Source organism: Colius striatus, chromosome W (genome assembly GCF_028858725.1).
Source record: "Colius striatus isolate bColStr4 chromosome W, bColStr4.1.hap1, whole genome shotgun sequence".
NCBI classification, from domain to species: domain Eukaryota; kingdom Metazoa; phylum Chordata; class Aves; order Coliiformes; family Coliidae; genus Colius; species Colius striatus.
In genome coordinates this window covers 23,209,714-23,230,453 of record NC_084789.1, presented here as the reverse complement: position 1 = coordinate 23,230,453, position 20,740 = coordinate 23,209,714, and positions in this window count along the sequence as shown.

The following is a 20,740-nucleotide window of genomic DNA, read 5'->3' as shown; positions in this document are numbered from 1 at the left end:
CATACAGCCAACTTAACAAAGCTATCAATATTAGAGCACAGGACAGAGTCAGTGTTAGTAGTAGCATGTTCCCAAACACTGCAAAGTGAAGGATAAACTATATTACAGCAAGACTCTGTGACCAGCACAGGCACTTTGCACTTATTAGCTTACTATAAGTACAATGAATTTAATGTAAATCTGTTATTATTTTGCCCCACGTTGGGCACCAAAAAGACTGTGGTGGTTTGACCCTGGCTGGATTCCCAGTGTCCACCACGTCGCTCTATCATCCACCTCCTTAGCAAGCCAGGGAAGGGGAAAATATAAGATCAGAGTCTCATGGGTTGAGATAAAAGCAGTTTAATAAAGAAGCAGTAAACCATGTGCACGAGAAGCAAAGCAAAAGCAAATATAGATGTTACTCTCTACTTCCCATCAGCAGCGATGTACAGCCATCTCCTTAGAAGCAGGGCTTCGGTACGCGTAATGACTGCTTTTGTAAGGCCAAAAATGAATCTTGCCCCCTCCTTCCTGCTCCTCTCCCCCAGTTTATTTTACTGAGCTGATGTCATATGGTATGGAATATCTCCTTTGTCAGCCTGGGTCAGCTGTCCTGGCCACCGTCCCTCCCAAGATCGTGCCCACCCACAGCTATTGGTGAAGGTGGGGGAAGGAATGCTGGAGGGACAGTCCTGATGCTGTACGAGCAGTAGTCACAACATTGATGTGCTATCAATACCAACAGTAAGCAGAGCACTGCAAGAGCTGCTGTGGAAAATCACTACCATGCCAGACCCACTACACCCTTACATGAATCCACCATAGGCGACCAAACGATGGTATATGTGTTATGTATCTTTCGCTTCCAGGCCTCTTGGATTCATCACATTGACAGTGTGGGTACCCCTGGTCTTCTGGCAGTCCGGGTAAGCTCAGATGATATATGCTCACAGAAAAATCTGCTCCTGTGTCTACAAGACTGTCGTGGTTTGGCCCAGTTATCACAGCAGTCTCTCCCTCGGTGCCCCCATTTACCCCCACCCTCGTTAGGATGGCGGAGGCCACAGCAAAATGGGAGTAAAAAGATAAGTAAGGTTGTTGTGGATTAAGACAAAGGCAGGGAGGCCTCGCTACCAATTACGGTTCTGGGCAAAACAGACTTCAGTACTCGACTTAGAGAGGAAAGAAGGAAATTTTATTCTACAAGAAACAGAACGGAATAAAAGCAAAAAGGGAGTAGGATGATAAGAAAATTATAACCAGCACTTTAAGATCTCCCTCTCTCATCCCTCCTTTCTTCCTGAGCCTAGCTCACTGCTCCCCATATCTCTATGTCCTCCCCCCTCAAAGCTGAGGGAGGCAGCGAGTGGGGGATGTGGTCAGTCTCTCACAAATGGGCTCTGCCGCTTCTGTCTTCTCAGGTGAGGATGCTCCTGGCATTCTTCCCCCACTCCAACACGGGATTCCTCCCCTGAGACACAGTCCTTAATGAACTTCTCTGGTGTGGGTTGTTCCCAGCAGCTGCAGCTTCTGCCAATGCAGGGTCCCTCTCTTGGGACAAGGCCTCTTCTGGGCATACATTTAATGAGCTGCTTTGTCATTGGATCCTTCCCATAGTTAGAGCTGTGGATATTGGGTCCCTTCCTTGGGACACGGCCTCTTCCAGCCATAGTTTTCATGAAGAAAATCAGTGCCCCTGGCTCAGAAAAGGCTTACACCTGTCTATTGTTCTACTGTGATTGGCACACCAGGGAAAAAAGTTGTTAAAAGCTCTAAACCTCCCTCAATGTAAAAGGCAGAAAAGTTAGTTTTACAGTGGAGGCTGAGTTAAATATTACAGTGTATGTGCTTGTATCACAGATCGACAAAGCACAACAAGTCAACCTGTGATAAAAAACAGGAGTACCATCTTTCAGTAATACACACACTGTTGCTCCAGGTACTTCTGCTAATATTAGCTTGGGTTTGGTAATCTCATGTGGGATAATTGTCCACACATTGGAGAGCTCTGGCTTCACTTTTTCAGATTGGACTTAAATTCAATATTGGGTTCACGATATCAGTATTACTGTTCCAATACTGTCTCCTCCAGATCAGACTGTGCTTGGTCAAGGAGGAGGGTGAATAAGATGCGGGCTCAGATTCTGATTTCTCATCTTTATCCTTTGTGCCCCTGCTTATTTATCTTGGGGAGCACTGAGTGTTACTTCTTCTACTTGTCTAGATGAGACCCCAAAGGATTCTGTTATGTCTCCCACAAGAGGTGTTGGAGTAGTGCAAGCTATATTCATTCAAAGATTTAGAGAGACTAGGTAATGCACATGCAGAGACATACAGGGACAACATATTAAAACAATAGACTTGACTCAAAGCCACCCTTCCTTTGCTAGCTACTTCCTTATATGCTGCTTCTGCCCATGTGATCACCCAGGGCCCAATTGATTATTTGCAGCACCTGTTTCTGATAATTGGAAGCAGCTTGCCAGCTGCATTAACTTGTCCCTACCATCTTTATTCAAGCTGGCTGGTCCAAGCCACATTTGTGCCTACACCTCCCCCCTTTTTCTTTTTGGACCAGCCAGCCTTCAGCAACACATTTTAAAATTAAAGGTAAATGGCCATGAGGCCATGAGTTTACAACAAAAGGTCAATAACAGCTACATCGCTGAATACAAAAATCCATAAACTCAAAATAAACATAATCTAATATATGTTGCTAGGAGGGACAGAAGGCAAGAAGGGCTGAGTTCCCTGTACTTCCACTGATGTTTCTGTTTCCTGAATGTAGTTTTGGACTTTTCTTCAACTTCATTAGCATGCTTATCTGTGAGCATTATCGGTAAGTTGGTTTGCCACAGTTCTTAGATGATTCATTGTATAAAGGGCTTTCATAAGCCTATTTTGAGGGCTCACCCCCTTCTTCCGCCATTTTTTGTTTTTCTAGCAGTCCTTTTAAAGTTTGATGAGTACATTCGATAATGGCTTGACCAGGCTTGAGAAAATATGTCAATTGTTGGCCCCATAGGTATCAATAAAGGAGCTGCCACTATCTTGTCAACAATTTCATTGCCAACTGATAGGCCATCTTTTAAGCCTGAATGGCTTCAAATATGTCTGATATAATAGGTAGTTTGATGTTCATTTATCTGATGCCAGAGCCGTACAAATAAGTTATACAGATTCTAATTAGAGATTTCTTTCAACAACGCTCAATCTAATCGAGTGACGGCATCTACCAGAAAAAGGGAATCAGAGATGATGTTTTATGGGACATCTGGCCATTTCTCAAAAGTTGTAACTACAGCCATTAATTCCAGCAGTTGAACTGAGCTGCCTGCGGAGTGAACAGTTAGGTTTTGCCATTGTTCATTCTCCCACCAAACCACTCCTGCTTTGGCTTGGATCTTACTTGCGTCGGTAAAAACAGTCAGGCCTTTAACGGGTACTGCTGATCTCAACAGTCTGTCTTCCATTTGAAATTTAACAGAAAACAATTGATGGGCCGGATAGTGATTATTTATAGTCCCCGGATATGACAATAAGGCCCACTGTAATTCATCAGATTGTTGCAGTGCCCAGTTCAAGAAATCATCCGTGAGAATAATGAAAATAATGTCTGCCTCAATCCCTGCTATTTCCAGCAGATGTTTACTGGCCTTAACTATTATTTTCGCAATTGCCTCTAGTCTCGGGGTGATTGTTTTTTGCAAATTATATGGCAAAAATATCCACTCCAGGATCCTTAATGGGTCTTTCGCTACTGAATCCCATTGCATCAAGACTGCCATTACTTACTGCTTTTGACTTACAACAGCAATGTTAATTGACAAGTCAGGATCATATCGATGACTGTAGTTATTGACTATCTTGTTTCCTATTTTTTCTATTGCTTGGATTTGCTGCCAGGACAGTTTTCGCGCACTGTCAGCATCTACTGAGCCTTTTAACAAAGGCATTAGTGGCGCAAAATACCATCATTCATGATACTAGATACGGTTCATACCCATTGGATATCACCTATTAGCTTTTGAACGTCAGTTAAATTAGCAATTTGTTTTAATTGCCACCTTCTGAGGATAAATGCATGCACTAGTGATAATATCTAAATATTTCCAAGAGAAATGCATTTGTACCTTTTCTGGCACGAGCACTAACCAGGAGATGCCCAATTGTCGCTTCACTTCTTGTAGAATCTGATGCTGGTCCATGTCTTTTCCCGCAATTAGGATATCATCATTATAGTGGTAAAATAAAACATGAGGGTAGTTTTTGCGCAGAGGGGCTAGTGCCCTGGCAGCATATAGTTGACAAATAGTTGGAGAGTTCTTCATTCCCTGAGGTAAAACATTCCATTGATACCATTTTGCTGGCTCTTGTTTGTTAATAGATGGTACTGTAAAAGTAAACTTTTCACTGTCGTCCTCATGAAGAGGAATTGTGAAAAAACAGTCCTTTAGGTCAATCACCAATAGGGGCCATTCTTTTGGAATCATTGCAGTAGAGGGTAATCCTGGCTGTAAAGCACCCATATCCTGCATCACTGCATTAACAGCTCTTAGATCGTGTAACATCCTCCATTTCCCTGATTTTTTTAGGGATAGTAAAAATTGGTGTATTCCATGGACTAGTGGATGGCTTAATATGACCTTTTTCTAATTGGTCATTTACTAATTCATGAATCTGGGCGAGCTCTTCTTTGCTTAGCAGTCATTGATCAATCTGTAAGCCAGGTTAACTTCAGGATTGGTCGCCCATCAATGGCCGCCGCTAAAAATTTTCATTTGACAAATGAAAGCCCATTTGGCTTAAGGCATCTCTACCTAAAAGCCAAACTGAAGTGTTCATCACATAGGGTCGAATTTGTACACATCTATTTTCTTCATCCTGTATCCATACCAAAATCAGGTAATCCGCTAATTTTTATCATCTGTGCACCTCCTACTCCGACAACAGGGGTCTGTAAATTTTCTGAAGGTCAACTTTTTGAAAAATAGGATAACGAAATAATGGTAACGTTTGCTCCCGTATCCAGTAACGTATTGCACCCAACCATTTGTTCACCATTTGAATGTTGGAATACAACCGTCTGAGTGGGCTTTGCCTGCGAATGTGACATTGCCAGTCTTACCTCAGGGACTCCAGTGGATCCAAAACCACCATCTCGATGCTCACAACTACCTGCAAGTGGAACTTTAGCCCTGAAAGGAACTAATTGAGCTATTTTAGTTCCTTTAGGTATATAAACTGGTGACTGCCAAACTTTAACCATTATTCCAATGTTTCCTTCATAATCTGCATCAATAACATCGGGGAGCACAAAAACACCCTGTCGAAAGGCCGATGACCGTCCTAAAAGCAGAGCACTTCAACTATAGTCAAGGGGTCCATTAGCATTTGATGAGATAACCGTTACATCCGTATTGTGAATGGTTACATCTACTGCTGTTTTCACATCCACTCCTGCGCTTCCTGCAGTGGCTGATCTGAGGCCATCCAGGCAGACACGGGTTTTGAAGGGCGTTTTTGTGTCATCGCTATCACCCTCTTTGCATCCATTAATCCATTTTCCTTAGACATTACCTGTCTGGCCACTAGAGAACGGCACTCAGTGGCTCTGTTTCCAAACTTGCCACATTTGTAGTAATTGCCATTAAATCTGCCATTGGACTCCGATGGTCTGATGGAGCTGTTTGTCCATACCAATGGTCTGGATCGACATTGATTTTTCACGTCCCATTTTTCCACAATTGAAGCATTTTGGCCTCTGATTTCCTTTTTCCTGCCAAACTAATGGTTTCAATGCCGTTGTCATAGCTTCAGCTAAATGTGTCGATGACCCTACTCAAGAGCAGGCTTCTATCATGTCAACCAAAGTTGCAATCCATGGGAGAGCCTGCAGGATCTTTTTACAGTCATGGTTAGCATTAGCAACTGCCAAGTGTAATCCCATTTCCGCTTTTACTTTGGCCAAAATATTTGGTATACAATAGAGAGCTGCTCTTATACGGCCTAAAAAAGGTCATAAAAGGTTCATTGGGCTTCTGTATAATGGTTGTGTATGAGGGAACTGGCACCTCCATGTCAGGGACAATCTTAAACGCTTGACGAGCCAGTGCCTGTGTTTGCTGCATAAAAGCTTCATGCAGTCAGGCTTGTACCTGAGGGTCAGCAAACGGTCCTTTTCTTAACATCATATCCCTGTGAGGACTTGTTTCCCTGCTGTAAGTCCATAATTTCTACTATTGCCACATCGACTCTTTTTTCCCATTCAGACTCCCATAGTAACACCTGAGTGGGCTTCAGGAAGGTTTCTACTAGCTTCTGGCAGTCAAATGGAGTCATTAATCCACTGGTGAAAATATGATCCAATAAGGTTTGAACGTATGGGTTGGTCAAGCCATATTGCATCACAGCTTTCTGGCCTTCCTTTACCAACTTCCAATCCACAGGTGCCCATTGTCGGTTTGTACGATTATTATGTACTATTATTACTGGAAAGGTTTGCGGAATGAATTCTCCTTCAATTACCGCATCGCTTATGAGGTCTCTCCATTTCTTAGGCAGATCAAAGTCATCCAGCCAGGGGTCTCTGAGCAGCTGTGGGGGTGAAACTCTAATCTCTGGTTTAGTTAATTCATTAAGCCATTTCAACAGTTGATTAGCTGTTGCTTTTCGCTTTTCTATCGGTTCCTCCAAGTGGGCCAAAGTCTGTTTCATATCTTCTCCGTGCCTTATTATTTCTTCCTGTAACAACTGTCTTTGTTGATCTTCCCCTTCCCTAGATGTTGGGGGTGATGATGGAAGAGGAATACACTCAGGGACTGATAAACTCAGGGGCAATGGCAGATCCATAGTATTGTGGGCAAAGCATAACTTTCGTTCTTTAGCAGGTACTCCTTTAGGCATGGCAGCAGGATGGGATGGGGCAGGATAGTGAAGGGTGGGTGGGAGGGGAGAAGAAACAATGCACACCTTAGGCTCCTGGAACGGTGCTCTAGGTTGTTCGGAGGAGGGGGAGGAGGAGTGGGCTCACATCCATACTTTCCTCCTCTAGTGGTGAAGCCAAGGGCATTATGACATTATCATCTCTGAAGAATCTCTTAGCATTTTCTTCTTGAGGTGGAGTCGATGGCACTATAAAGTCGCCACCTACAAAGAACCACGTAACACAGATGGCATATCATTTTCTGTGTTCACAGTAGCAGCCATAGCCTGCTCAGCTTCTAGCTGTTGTAGAATGGATGATACCAGTTTACACAGGTCAATAGCATCATTCAATGTGTTTCCTAGATTTTGCCAATGTCCCATTTCATATACTTCCTCGGGGAGGCGAAAAAACCTATATCCTGCTCCCATCTCACAAGTTTTAACAAAAAAATCTCTCTTTCATACTTGACTCCTTTTTCAGCAAGGATATGCTGAAAGGTGTCAATAGTGTTTTCCTCTTTGCTTATTGCTTTTCCCATTATACCGGTTTAGTCAGCTCACTTACCTTTTCAGACAAGAATCCATGAGATTTTCTGCCGAGGGTTATTAATCCAACAAATTCGGATGATCACGTTAAGGTCACCAAATGTTGTAGTGGTGCATGCTATATTCATTCAAAGATTTAGAGAGACTAGGTAATGCATGTGCAGAGACATACACAGGCCACATAGTACAACCAATAGAGGTGACTCAAAGCCACCCTTCCTTTGCTAGCTACTTCCTTATATGCTGCTTCTGCCCATGTGATCACCCAGGGCCCAATTGATTACCTTGCAGCACCTGTTTCTGATAATTGGAAGTAGCTTGCCAGCAGCATTAACTTGTCCCTACCATCTTTATTCAAGCTGGCTGGTCCAAGTCACATTTGTGCCTACACATAGGTAAATAAGTTTAGGTTATGGAAGCTTGCTTATTAAAACTTACAGTATTAATTAGAAAATCACACTTATAGTTTTATGAAATTGCTGGCCTTGTAAGCCCACAGATAGAACTATTAGAAAGACACAGCTATTTCTTGTTACATAACTATTGCTTAGTGCTGGTATTTTCAAGGCTGGTATGTTCTGAAATGAAATTGTTATGGCGAAGCTCTTACATTAATTCTACAGTTGAACATTTGGACATTGTATACCACTGATAATTATAAGGCCTGGCTAGCCCTAAAAAAACCCCTTTTTTTCTGGGATGACAGAGGTTTTAGGCCAATTTTCATCCTGTCCAAGGACCCAGGAGCAAAGATACTTCACAAGGAAAGTTTGGATCTTAATCCAACAATGATCCCTAATGACCACTGAAGGAAGCAAGAGGACAACTAAAGAAACATGATGAGGGCATAACTTGGGTGGAAATGTGATGAATATTCATGTGTGCTGTAAATATAAACTAAAAATCCAAAGGTTGAGGTGGGCACGTTTGGTGGAGAAATCCACCGTGTTCCCCAGCGCTGCAATAAAGAATACCTGCTTAATAGTCACATTGACTATTGAGTCCTGACTGGCTTCTTCATGGCATCAATTTGACACCCCAGATGGGACTCTGCTCAGTTGCAGGACCCGGTAAGTAAAAGGATTCCTGGTGCACCCTAGGATTTCTCATAGGGCCTCCTTGCCCTGTCAGATCACTGCGGGAGCAGACATCGACCATCACAAGAAATTAAGGTATTCTTTATTTTTTTTTTGGGTTAGAGTCCCACTTGGGACCGGGACTGGTCATCAGAAGGGAGGTCCGTAATTTGTTGGGAGACGTCTGACGTGGGACCTGTAAGTCGTGGGAGACATCCATACAGAAAAAACTACAACTGGGAATTAACGAAACAGGCTGGTCATCTTTGGGCTGATTGCACAGTCCAGTTACTGCTACACGACTCTCCTAAGTAACTCACCTAAGTCTGGCTAATATAGACTTGGAATTTTTTATAAGGATTTCTGAGTTTTGCCTATCCCTTTACTTATTTTTGGTTGCCAATATATTTGTGAAAAATGTTAATAAGTTTTGTTGATTGGGGGGGGGATGTGTGTATGTGACTGAGACGTGCAAATAAGCATAGAGTGTGGAGTCTGGATCTGCAGTTCCGATATTCCACGAGGGATATGGACAGAGAAGGACAAAGCAAATGATACTATAAATTGTTTGTTGGATTGTCTGTGAGATGATAACAATTCACTTGGCATTACTATTAATATTGATAGTAATCCTTGTTATATGTGCAATGCTGAGTCTCAAATATTGTGTTTGGGAAATACCCTGTATTGTTTGTCCTGAAGGCTTTTGAACCAAATAGCATTTGAGTCTTAATTCTACTCCTAAAAAGGATAATTTGTTCAATTGGACATTACTCAGGAGTTAAGCCCAGCCGCCCCCAACTACCCAGAATTGTCTGAGGTTGGTTGGAAAGCAAGGGAGTTTAACTGCTGCCAAAATACTTACTACAATCTAACCGAAGACTGCGACATTAAATTGATGTGGACCTTAAATCGGACTTTGGCCTCTTCAAAGATCTACTTGGATAGATCTCATGGGATATGATTCTAGAAGACAGAAGTGCCAATGAGAGCTGGTCAATCTTCAAGCACCACTTCCTCCAAGCCCAGGATCAGTGTATCTCAGCAAACAAGAAAGGAGGAAAAGGAGGTAGGAGGCCTCCATGGATGAGCAAGGATCTGCTGGGATCATATCCCATGAGATCCATCCAAATAGATCTTTGAAGAGGCCAAAGTCAGCTCGCTTGAAATCCAGGGTCACGGTCCTGCTTTGTGTTCTGCCCCTTCCACATAGGATCTTGAACTCTACCATCTCATGGTCGAGGCAGCCGAGGTTGCCTCCAACCTTTACATCCCCAACCAGGCCCTCTTTATTCGTCAGTACCAGGTCCAGCAGCACACCACTCCTTGTTGGTTCCTCAATCATCTGTGACAGGAAGTTGTCATCAGCAATCTGTAGTAACCTCCTGGACTATGTGTGCTTGACTGTGTGGCTATCCCAGGAAATATCAGGGTGGTTGAAGTCCCCCATGAGGACCAGGGACTGTGATCATGAGGCAGCTCTCAGCTGTTTGTAGAAGGCCTCATGCACTTCCTCCTCCTGATCAGGTGGCCTGTAGCAGACTCCTACAACAATATCACCTGCCTTGCCCTGCCCATTAATTTTTACCCATAAGCACTCAACCTGCTCCTCATCCCCACCCAGGCACAGTTCAGTACACATTAATTGCTCCCTCACATAGAGAGCAACTCCACCTCCACACCTTGTCAGTCTGTCTTTCCTGAACAATACATAACTCTCCATGACTATACTCCAGTCATGGCAGCTGTCCCACCATGTCTCTGTGACTGCAATGAGGTCGTAGCCCCGCATTCACACCCACATCTCCAGTTCCTCCTGCTTATTCCCCAGGCTGCGTGCATTGGTGTAGAGGCAGCACAGGGGCTTACTCAAACACACAGGTTTCCCTGGGCAAGTGCAGGAGGTTCTTCCTGGGTTTTGTTCTTTCTCAGGGTGGTCAGTCTTCCGTATCTCAGCCCAGTGTGTGGATGAAGGGCACTTAGCATTGCGTTCCCTGTCCTGCCGTGTTTCCCAGCTAGAGGGGACAGCTTGTTCTGTTTTTCTTCTCCCCCCACCCCCCAAGTTCTTTTGTTTAAAGACCTCTTTATTAAATTTGCTAGTCTACTCCCAAATAATCCAGTGCCTTTATGGAAGGGATGAATCCCATCCCATCCTATGAAGCTGTAGTCTCCAAGGAAGGATCCATTGTCAAAGTACCTAAAGCCTTCCCGCCGGCACCAGCCTCTCAGCCAGGAGTTCACTTGGCTGATTTTTCCATTACAAACTCCTCCTTTATCTCCAGTGAACAGGATAGAGGAGAAAATAATCTGAGCCCCTCTACCTTTTACTTGATCCCCCAAGGATTTAAAATCCATCTGAATCCTGGAGATGTCATGCTTCATGACATCATTCATACCTACATGGAACACAAGTAGGGGGAAGTAGCCTGCATCCCTGACGAGCCGTGGCACTCTCTCAGCCAAATCACAGACCTTGGCCCCAGGCAGGAAGCACACCTCTAATGACTCCCTAACTGCTCCACAGATGGGTCTCTCAGTGCCCCTTAGCAGCGAGTCACCCACAACAAGTACCTGTCACCTCTTCTTGCGATGTCCATTACCTACTGCAGGTGGAGCAGCTGATGGATTGTTTAGTGGGTTTTTCCCTTTTGGAGCTTGCTCTTCGAAGTCCCTTGTCGCCAGTGCCTCATACTTATTTGTAGTGGGCACTCTGGAAGGAGGGCTTTGAAGATGAGCCTTTGCGTTTCTTTTTTTTGTAACCAGGGTCCATGACTTATTGGATTCACTGGAGGCTTGCACCTGATTGTGGCAGTCTCCATCTATCTCCACTTCTTCCCCTCTAATACTACAGAGCCTACTCACAGTTTCCTGCAGCTCTTTCACCAGGCGCTGAAGTTCCTGAACTTGAGGGCACCTATGACACATTTTTCCTCAGAGGCATAGGTCCCTAAGCAGTCTAAACACTCCCTGCATTCCACCTGGACCAAAGCTTCTCTACTAACCAGCTCTGTCTGGGTGGATGCATTGACCTTCACCTGGGTTTTGTCCACCTGAGCTCTGGCTTTAGTCCTTAGACGAGTGCTCACCATTTTGCTAGGTTGAAGCTGAAGCTGAGGCACTTCTCTGACTTCTGCTTCTCTAAACAGGCCGTGGGGTTGTCACCTTCTCTGGTGATATTTTAAAATCTTTGTGCTCTGCCCAGTTCATGATCACTTCCAGAATTCCAGGGTGACTGGAATTTCCTATGTGAGCTCATTGTGTGATCAGCGCAACCCACTTATTCCATGTAGCATCAGTTGCATGATGTGTGGAAGAGCATCTCCCTTTGAACATCCAGCCCAGCACTGGCAGTTGGGGTGCTAAGAGGAGTTGTGCTTTTGTGCCAGTCACTTCTGAGGTAGCTTGAACTTCATATGCTGCCAGTATCTCCTTTTTGATTAGAGTATGATGGGCCTTGTATCCTCTGCCTCTCTGACTCCAAAACCCGAGTAGTTGGTCTCAAGTCTCCCCAGGTGCTTTCTGCCAAAGACTCCAAGTAGGGTCATTCCCCTCAACTGTGGTATAGAGCATATTTTTAACATTTGGCTGTATCTGGACTGGTCTAAGTGCCATTGCAAGAACAATCTCCTATTTAATTTGTTCAAAAGCTTGTTGCTGTTCAGAGCCCCATTTGACATCATTTTTCTTCTGGGTGACTTGATACCAGAGGGCTCACAATCATACTGTAGTTTGTAATATGCATTGTCCAAAACCCTACAGCACCTAGGAAAGCTTGTGTTTCCTTTTTGCTAGTCGCTGGAGACATGGCTCTTTTTGTTCATCACATCCACTGGAATGTGACAATGTCTATCTTGCCATTTTATTCCTAAAAATTGGGTCTCCTGCACAGACCTTCTGACCTTACTTCATTTTATGGCAAAGTCAGACTTCAGAAGGATTTGAACTATTTTCTTCCCTTTCTCAAAAACTTCCTCTGCTGTGTTGCCCCATACAATGATGTAATCAATGTATTGCAGATGTTCTGGAGCCTCACCCTTTTCCAGTGCAGCCTGGATCTATGGCAAAAGTTGGGACTGTGTTTCCACCCCTGGGGCAGCCAATTCCAGGTGTACTGAACCCCTCTCCAAGTGAAAGGGAACTGGGGCATGTGTGCTGCTGCTAAAGGGATTGAAAAAAAAGCATTTGCAATGTTGATGGTGGCGTACCATTTGGCTTCCTTTGACTACAGTTTGTTTTGGAATTCCAGCATGTCCACACTCAGCAGTGGTGTGACTTCATTAAGGCCACGATAGTCTACTGTCAGTCTCCACTAGACTTTTGCACTGTCCATATGGGGCTGTTAAAGGGTGACCACGTCCTGCTGATGACTCCTTGGCTCTACAATTAACTAATCAACTTATGAATGGAAATCACAGAGTCTTGGTTGATGTGATATTGCCACCAGTGCACCACTGTGGTTGCAATTGGCACCTGCTGTTCTTCAACCCTCAGCAACCCCACAGGAGAAGGGTACTCTGAGAGGCTGGGCATGCTGGAGAGTTGTTCAATTTCCTCTGTCTCTAAGGCAGCCCCGCCAAATGCCCACTGATACACTTTTGAGTGTTGTCTATGACCAGCATGCATGGAGCTTCTGGGACAGACACAATGGGGCGTTTTTGCCACTCATTCCCAGTCAGGCTCACTTCAGCTTCCAAGAGAGTTATCTAATGAGACCCCCCTGTCACTCCAGAAATACAAATCGTTCTGCCACTTTATAGCTTGATGGCATCAGAGTACATTGTGTGTCAGTGTCCATTAGAGCATTATACTTGTGAATTTGATGTGCCAGGCCATCATATCGAAACAGTCCAATAAACCTGGTCATCCTTCTCCTCCCTCTGGCTGAGACAGGGCCCCTGTTGTAGTGGTGCAAGCAATATTCACTCAAAGACGTAGAGAGTCTAGGTAATGCACGTGCAAAGATATACACGGGCAAAACAGTACAACCAACAGAGTTGACTCAAAGCCACGTTTCCTTTGCTAGCTACCTCCTTATATGCTGCTTCTGCCCATGAGATCACTCAGGGCCCAATTGATTAACTTGCAGCACCTGTTTCTGGAGTAGCTTGCCAGCTGCATTAACTTGTCCCTACCATCTTTATTCAAGCTGGCTGGTCCAAGCTACATTTGTGCCTACAGGCCCCTCTAGTACTGGCCATGGCATTTGTTACTCACTTTTTGTGGAAAAGAGACAGAAGTCCCCTCAAGAGGATGAGAAGTGAGATCAACACTTCTATTCTGTCTAAAGGGCTGTTCACTGGAAACTGGAGTGGCATTTTTCCAGGAAGAATTTCCCTTTTCGGTTGATTTTCCTCGTAACCCACATACCCGTGTCTCTAGGACTGAAGTGGGTTGCCTATCCCATTTCCTCAAGTTCTCTTTGCATCCACACAGGTAAAACCATAGGGTGCCCCGTGGTATGTATCCTCTCTCCTGACCAAAATGGCACATGTTCCTAATAGCCAGGGACAGGGACCCATACAAGTGGGGAATGGGACATATCCTCTCTGTATTGCTGGAACTCCTGGTAAAGTTTCTTCACAGCTGAGACACCGGCCTGCAGGGAGGAAGAGATACTTCTTTCATATTGCTGAAGCTGGCCAAACACTTCATCCACTGTTTGTCCCTCGCCTTCTTTCCAGGACATGACTGTCAAGGAGTTGGCATGAGATGGTGGTGCACTTTGTAGAAATTTTCACCACATGGATAGTGTGCACTGGACTTCATCTAGATCTGTGGATAACTGCTGGATCATTCTAAATCACCTCCAATACAGACAGTTCTCTCAGTTGCTGGATGCCTCTCTCCATGGTGGTCCATTTGCCTGGGTAATATGTACCATCTTCTTTGAAGGGGTACGTTTCCCTCACACCTGACGGAAGTCACCTCCAGAGGGTGAGGACTTGTGTCCTTTTCCAAATCACCTTGTCAATGCTCCCTTCCCTAGACAAGGATCCCAACTGCCTGGCTTTCCTAACCCCAATTCCAAGCTGTGGGTCCCACCTTCCCAGCATCGGAGAAAACAGGTAATAATGTGCTCAACAGGCCAGCAGCTGAAATCTTTTTGCATATCTCGCAGCTCACTGAGGGACAGGGTGATTATTTCTGGTTCTGCCTCTTCCTCCCATTTTCATGATGACCCTGATTTCTTTGTGTATGTAGTGGTTTGACCCTGGCTGGATGCCATGTGCCCACCACGCCTCTCTATCATCCCCCTCCTCAGCAAGCCAGGGAGAGGAGAAAATAAGATAGGAGTCTCATAAGTTGAGATAAAAGCAGTTTAATAAAGAGAAAGCAAAGGCACATGTGTGAGAAGCAAAGCAAAGCAAATAAAGATGTTACTCTCTACTTCCCATCAGCAGCAATGTCCGGCCACCTCCTGAGAAGAAAGATTTTGGTACGGCATAACAGTTGCTTTGGAAGGCCAAAAATGAATCTTGCCCCCCCTCCCCCTTCCTGCTCCTTTCCCCCAGTTTGTATTGTTGAGCTGATGTCATATGGTATGGAATATCACCTTGGTCATCCTGGGTCAGCGGTCCTGGCCATGGTCCCTCCCAAGATCGTGCCCACCCACAGCTATTGGTGAAGGGGGGATGTAGGCACAAACGTGGCTTGGACAAGCTAGCTTGAATAAAGATGGTAGGGACAAGTTAATGCAGCTGGCAAGCTGCTTCCAATTATCAGAAACAGTTGCTGCATTTTAATCAATTGGATGATCACATGGGCAGAAGCAGCATATAAGGAAGTAGCTATAAAAGGAAGGGTGACTTTGAGTTGCCTCTATTGGTTGTACTATATTGCTTGCTATACCATCTGCATTCCCAGTAGACGCTAAAAGGTTCTTTGGAGGTGGTGACTTTATAGTGCCATTGGCTCTACCTCTAGAAGAAAATACTTAGAGATTCTTTGGTGGTTGTGGAGGAATGGATCCCGGGGTATAATGCTAGGCCCATTGGGGCAAGGCAGCCTGGGCTCTAGTTATATGGATTTGGTGCACAATCAAGACCAGAGTCAGAGCCATGATTAAAGTAGTTGCTGTCATGTAGAGAGCAGGCCGCGTTTTGTTCCCTCAAGATCAGGCTATTCTTGGCTAAAAGTGGTAAATAACTTTGAGGAAAAACAAGATGTGAAAAAATGAGGGAGCTGGCAACTAGGCTGAGAGCTGGTAGCTAGGCTAAGAGCTGTTAACTTGGATCCTAGGCTGAGAGCTGGTAGTCGGATCCTAGGCTTAGAGCTGGTAACTTTGCGGCAAGTGGTGCTCGAACAGGGACAGCACTGGGTGTTGTCGGGTTAATAGCCTGCCTGTGGGGAGCTCAGACTTGAAAATCCGGAGGTAGGGGCGATCGTTGGAGATGGAAGCCTAACCGTTCCCAAGCGGAGGTTGCTGTACCCAGGAGAGTGACTACAGAGCGTGGTGAGACGCGGAGCCGGCCAGCAATATGGATAAGGAGGTAGCACTCTCACTTTTACATCGCTTTTTAGAAAAGCGGGGGATGGACTTTAAATTGACCAATTTGTCTGGTCTACTTCCATACGGTAATTGCAAAGGCTTTTTTAAGGATCCTGAGAAATATTTTGATGAGAAGGAGTGGAGAGCATATGGGACTTGTCTTTGGGACTTGGTTATAGATGAAGACAAAACTGCTCGGAAACTGATGAAACCATGGAGAGAGGTCATTAACTATCTGAAGAGATATAAGATGGAAAAGGATTTGGCCGCTGCTGTAACTCAGCGGCTTGATATGCCTGAGACTGTAGCCAAGCCAACAGCTGGACTGCTTGGTATCAGGACTAATTATGTCTTTGAAGGCATGTGTTGTCTTAATCTTTCTGATCATAGTGAATCTCTTCACAAAGGTATGACATATTTAAAGACTCATGCTAAGAATATTATGGTGGGTTATAACCCTTTTGATGATTGGCTTCAATCAGCTTTTGGGGGGTTGTCACCTTGGTTGACTGTGTTAATCAAAGAAGGGTAAGGTGGGTGTTGATTATTTTGCTTTTGCTTATAATGTTTAGAGTACTATATATTTGTATTATGAAGGCAGTGCATAAATTGACTGACTCAGTCTTGATCGTGCAAAAACAAAACAGGGGAAATGTGGAGGAATGGTTGAGGGAGCATGGACATGGATCCCAGGGTATAATGCTAGGCCTGTTGGGACAAGGCAGCCAGGGTTCTAGTTATATGGATTTGGTGCACAATCAAGACCAGAGTCAGAGACATGATTAAAGCAGTTGCTGTCACGTAGACAGCAGACCGTGTTCAGTTCCCTCAAGGTCGGGCTGTTTTTGGCTAAAAGTGGTAAACAACTTTGAGGAAAAACAAGATGTGAAAAAATGAGGGAGCTTGCTTATCGCAGAAACCGCAAGTAGGATGAACATGAAAACAGAATCCTTCCCAGATGCAGGACTCTGCACTTGTCCTGTTGCTCCATCACTCCCCTCCTCAACAGGACAGGTGGAAGAAAGCAAGATGGAAAAAAAGCAGTCATGGATTGAGATAAAAGCAGTTTAATAAAACAACAGCAAAGATCGCATGCAAAAGCAATGGAAACAAAAGATGTTATTCTCTACTTCTCATCATCAGGAGATGTCCAGCCACTTCCTAGGAAGTGGGAATTTAGTATGCATAGTGGTTGCTCTGGAAGACAGATGTAAATCACAAATGTCTCCCCTTACTCCTCTTGTCCCCGAGCTTTCATTACTGAGCAGAAGTCATATGGTCTGGAATATCCCTTTGGTCAGTTTGGGTCAGCTGTCCTTGGTTATGTCCCCTCCCAAGATCTTGTCCATCCATAGCCTACGGGTGAATGTTAAAGGGGGAATGTTGGAGGGACAGCCTTGATGCTGTGCAAGCAGTAGCCAAAACACTGGTGTGTTATCAGCACTTTTCTAGCTACCAATATAAAGCACAGCTCTATGAGGGCTACTATAGAAAATTAACTCCTTCTCAGACAGACCTAATATACTGTGACACTGCTGAACTGGCCACTGCAGAAAGGACATCCCTTGTTTCAGACCCATTCATTGTTTTTTGTTGTACAATGTTACTGTAACGCCTGGAATAGTGGAAGGTGTCCCTGCCCATGGAAGGGGAGTTAGACTAGATGATCTTTAAGGACCTTTTCAACTTAAACCATTGTATGATTCTATGATACAAATTTTCTTCCCAGCAACATTTTGATTTGGGCAATTTCAAATATCTGGGAGCTACATAATAGAGCTACATAGTTAGAAAAAATCAGGTTTGTGAATGAGACACAAGTTCATGCTACAGTGATTCATTCATGTCTGATTTCCAACCCTCTCTATGCCCTCTAGACCTTTAACATTAGTTTCCTTCCGTCCTTCATTGCCTCCTGACGCTGTTGGCACTAACAATATCTCTTCCTTTAATCCTGGGATCTTCATTCATTTCATCTCAGCTAACTTCCAGATTCATAGAATGGTAGGGGTTGGAAGGAATCTTTAGAGATCATCTAGTCCAACCCCCCTGCAGAAGCAGGGTCACCTAGGTCAGGTCACACAGGAACATGTCCAGGTGGATCTTGAAAACCTCCAAGGAAGGAGACTCCACACCCTCCCCGGGCAGCCTGCTGCAATACTCCATCACTCTCACAGTGCAATACTTTTGTCTTACTTTTAAATGGAACTTTTTGTATTCCTGCTTCATCCCATTCCCCCTTGTCCTGTTGCTAGATAAAACAGAAAAAAGGGATGCCCCAACCTCCTGATGTTGAGGGATCCCGGAAAAACTTATCTACACAGGAATGCAGATAAGCCAGGCACTTCTTTATTATGCAGCGCTGGGAAAAACACGGGGGATAGCTCCTCCATAAGTGCTTCCTTGTTAGTTACCATTTTCAGGGTTTTTATACAGCTCAAACAAAAGAATCACATTTGCCAACACAAGCATGCATAAAATGTCCATCTATCAATTTAGCCCTTCACCTTGATTGGTTCCCAACCAACACAAACTTTCCAAAATCACAGTGATTGGTCAAAAATGATATCAGTCCCTTTGTTTTAGTAACAACTAAGGTAACAGCCAAGGTAACCTAACGAATACATATATCAGGGTCTTGTGGTTAAGGTAACAACTAAGGTAACCTAACAAATACATTCACCAGGGTCTGGTAGCTAAGGTGACAGGTCCCTATCAGGTGTGGTATGTAACTCTTGCAGTTTGATAATCTCCTGATTCCACTCCAGTTTTTATTTTGTCCATCTGTACCCTTTTTGTACTATTGGATTGTTCCTTAAACAAATTTCACATTTCGCCGTTACCGATTTGGCCCTTTCCAACATTTATATTGATATTGCACTTCTTTTCAGAAGCTGAGTCATAGCTTCTGCACCCGTGATATTCCCTATGCTTTGTTTGCAGAATCTCTCTCACGATTAAGGGAGGCTATACTACCTGACCTGTACTTGTCATCCACCATCCTTCTGAATTTTTCTCTGCATTTAGTAACTTAGCCAATTTCTCATCCTCCCCTGAATATTTTGGTGGCTCCTTAGGAAGCGCTACTGTTCTGGTGGGGATGGTTGCCATTTGTGAGACTGTGTGTTGTGCTATTTTACTGTCTTTGAGTTCCCTGTCTGATGTGCTTTACAGTGCATGATTGCCACTTGAACTGGTTCCTGCACTGCCACTAGCAGTTGCAAGATTTCCTATTGATGCTTAATGTTTGTTCCCTGGGAGGACAGTAGTCCTCTTTCTTTCCACAGGGCGCCATGGACATGGACTACTCCAAAGGCATATTTTGAATCAGTCCATATATTAACTCGTTTTCCTTTACTTAATTCCAAAGCACATGTCAATGCAATCAGTTCTGCCTTCTGTGCAGAAGTTGTACTTGGCAATGCATTTTCTTCTATTACCGTGTTTTCGGTTGTTACCGCATATCCTGCGTGACGAGTTCCATTCATGACGAAGCTGCTGCCATCTGTGAACAGTTCCCATTCAGGGTTTTCAAGAGGATCATCCTTCAGGTCCTCTCTGCTAGAATACGTATGTTCAATGGTTGTAACACAATCGTGTTCCAGTTGTTGCTCTTCCTGTGAAGTACTCAGAAACACTGCAGGATTTAATAGGTTAGTTGTTTTCAACACCACATCATCCTGCTCAGTGAGAATTACCTGATATTTCATCATTTGGCTCAGGGATAACCAATGTCCCCCCTTTTGCTCCAAGACTGTGGTTACCATATGTGGGACATAGACTGTAATAGTCCTTCCCAAGATCAGCTTTCTTGCTTCTTGGATCAGTGTGACGGTTGCAGCTACTGCTTGCAGACAAGAAGGCCATCCTCTGCTCACCAAGTCCAGTTGTTTGGAAAAATATCCCACCGGTCTCTAGATTCAGTATCTAGTAAAAATTTTACTTCCTCATTCCTCAACTTTATTGTAACCAGGGGCTCGGCTGGGGATGATTCTCCCAGTGTGCTTCATGCCTCAGCCAAAGGCATTAATCTTGTGATATGTTCAGGAATAAATCCACCAGTCCCCCCTTCATTTAGACGATCCTGTTTCCAGTGTCCTCTTTCCTTGCAAATAGCTCACTGATCTTTTGCAATGTGTGGTTGCAGAAAAGGAAGTGCCTTTCCCCTTTCTCTATTTCCTTCTACTGTTAAAAAACATCCACGCTATTTTAACATTTTTCCTGAATCCCTTGAGTCTCCTCTCCTAATTTTTGAAGTTTCTTTCTTATATTTGGGGCTGATTGTCCCATAAAAATAGAAGCTAATTGAACAGCTGCTTCTGGTTTCTCAGGGTCCAGATTAGTATATTTCCTGGCAGTGGCTTTTAGCTGCTCCATGAAGGCAAATGGGAATTTATTTGTTTCTTGTTTAACCTTCATATAATTTGGATCAATTGATCGCTTTTGGCATAGTGCATCTTATGCCAAATAGTATCCATCTCTGATATCTTATTAAAAGTCTCTGGTGTTCAAGCTGGTTGGGATCACACCCTGGGTGTGCAGCAGGAAAATTCTGATTTATTGTTCCTTCCAAATCCCCATTAACACTTTCTGTATTACAAGTTGCAACTCTCCTAGCAAGTTCTTCTGGACCCAAAAAAATGTTGAGGTTATAGGAACAGAGAGGCTCTCCATCCCTTGCTGGCTAAGCACAATGTTTGAGACAATGTCCCTAGTCCCA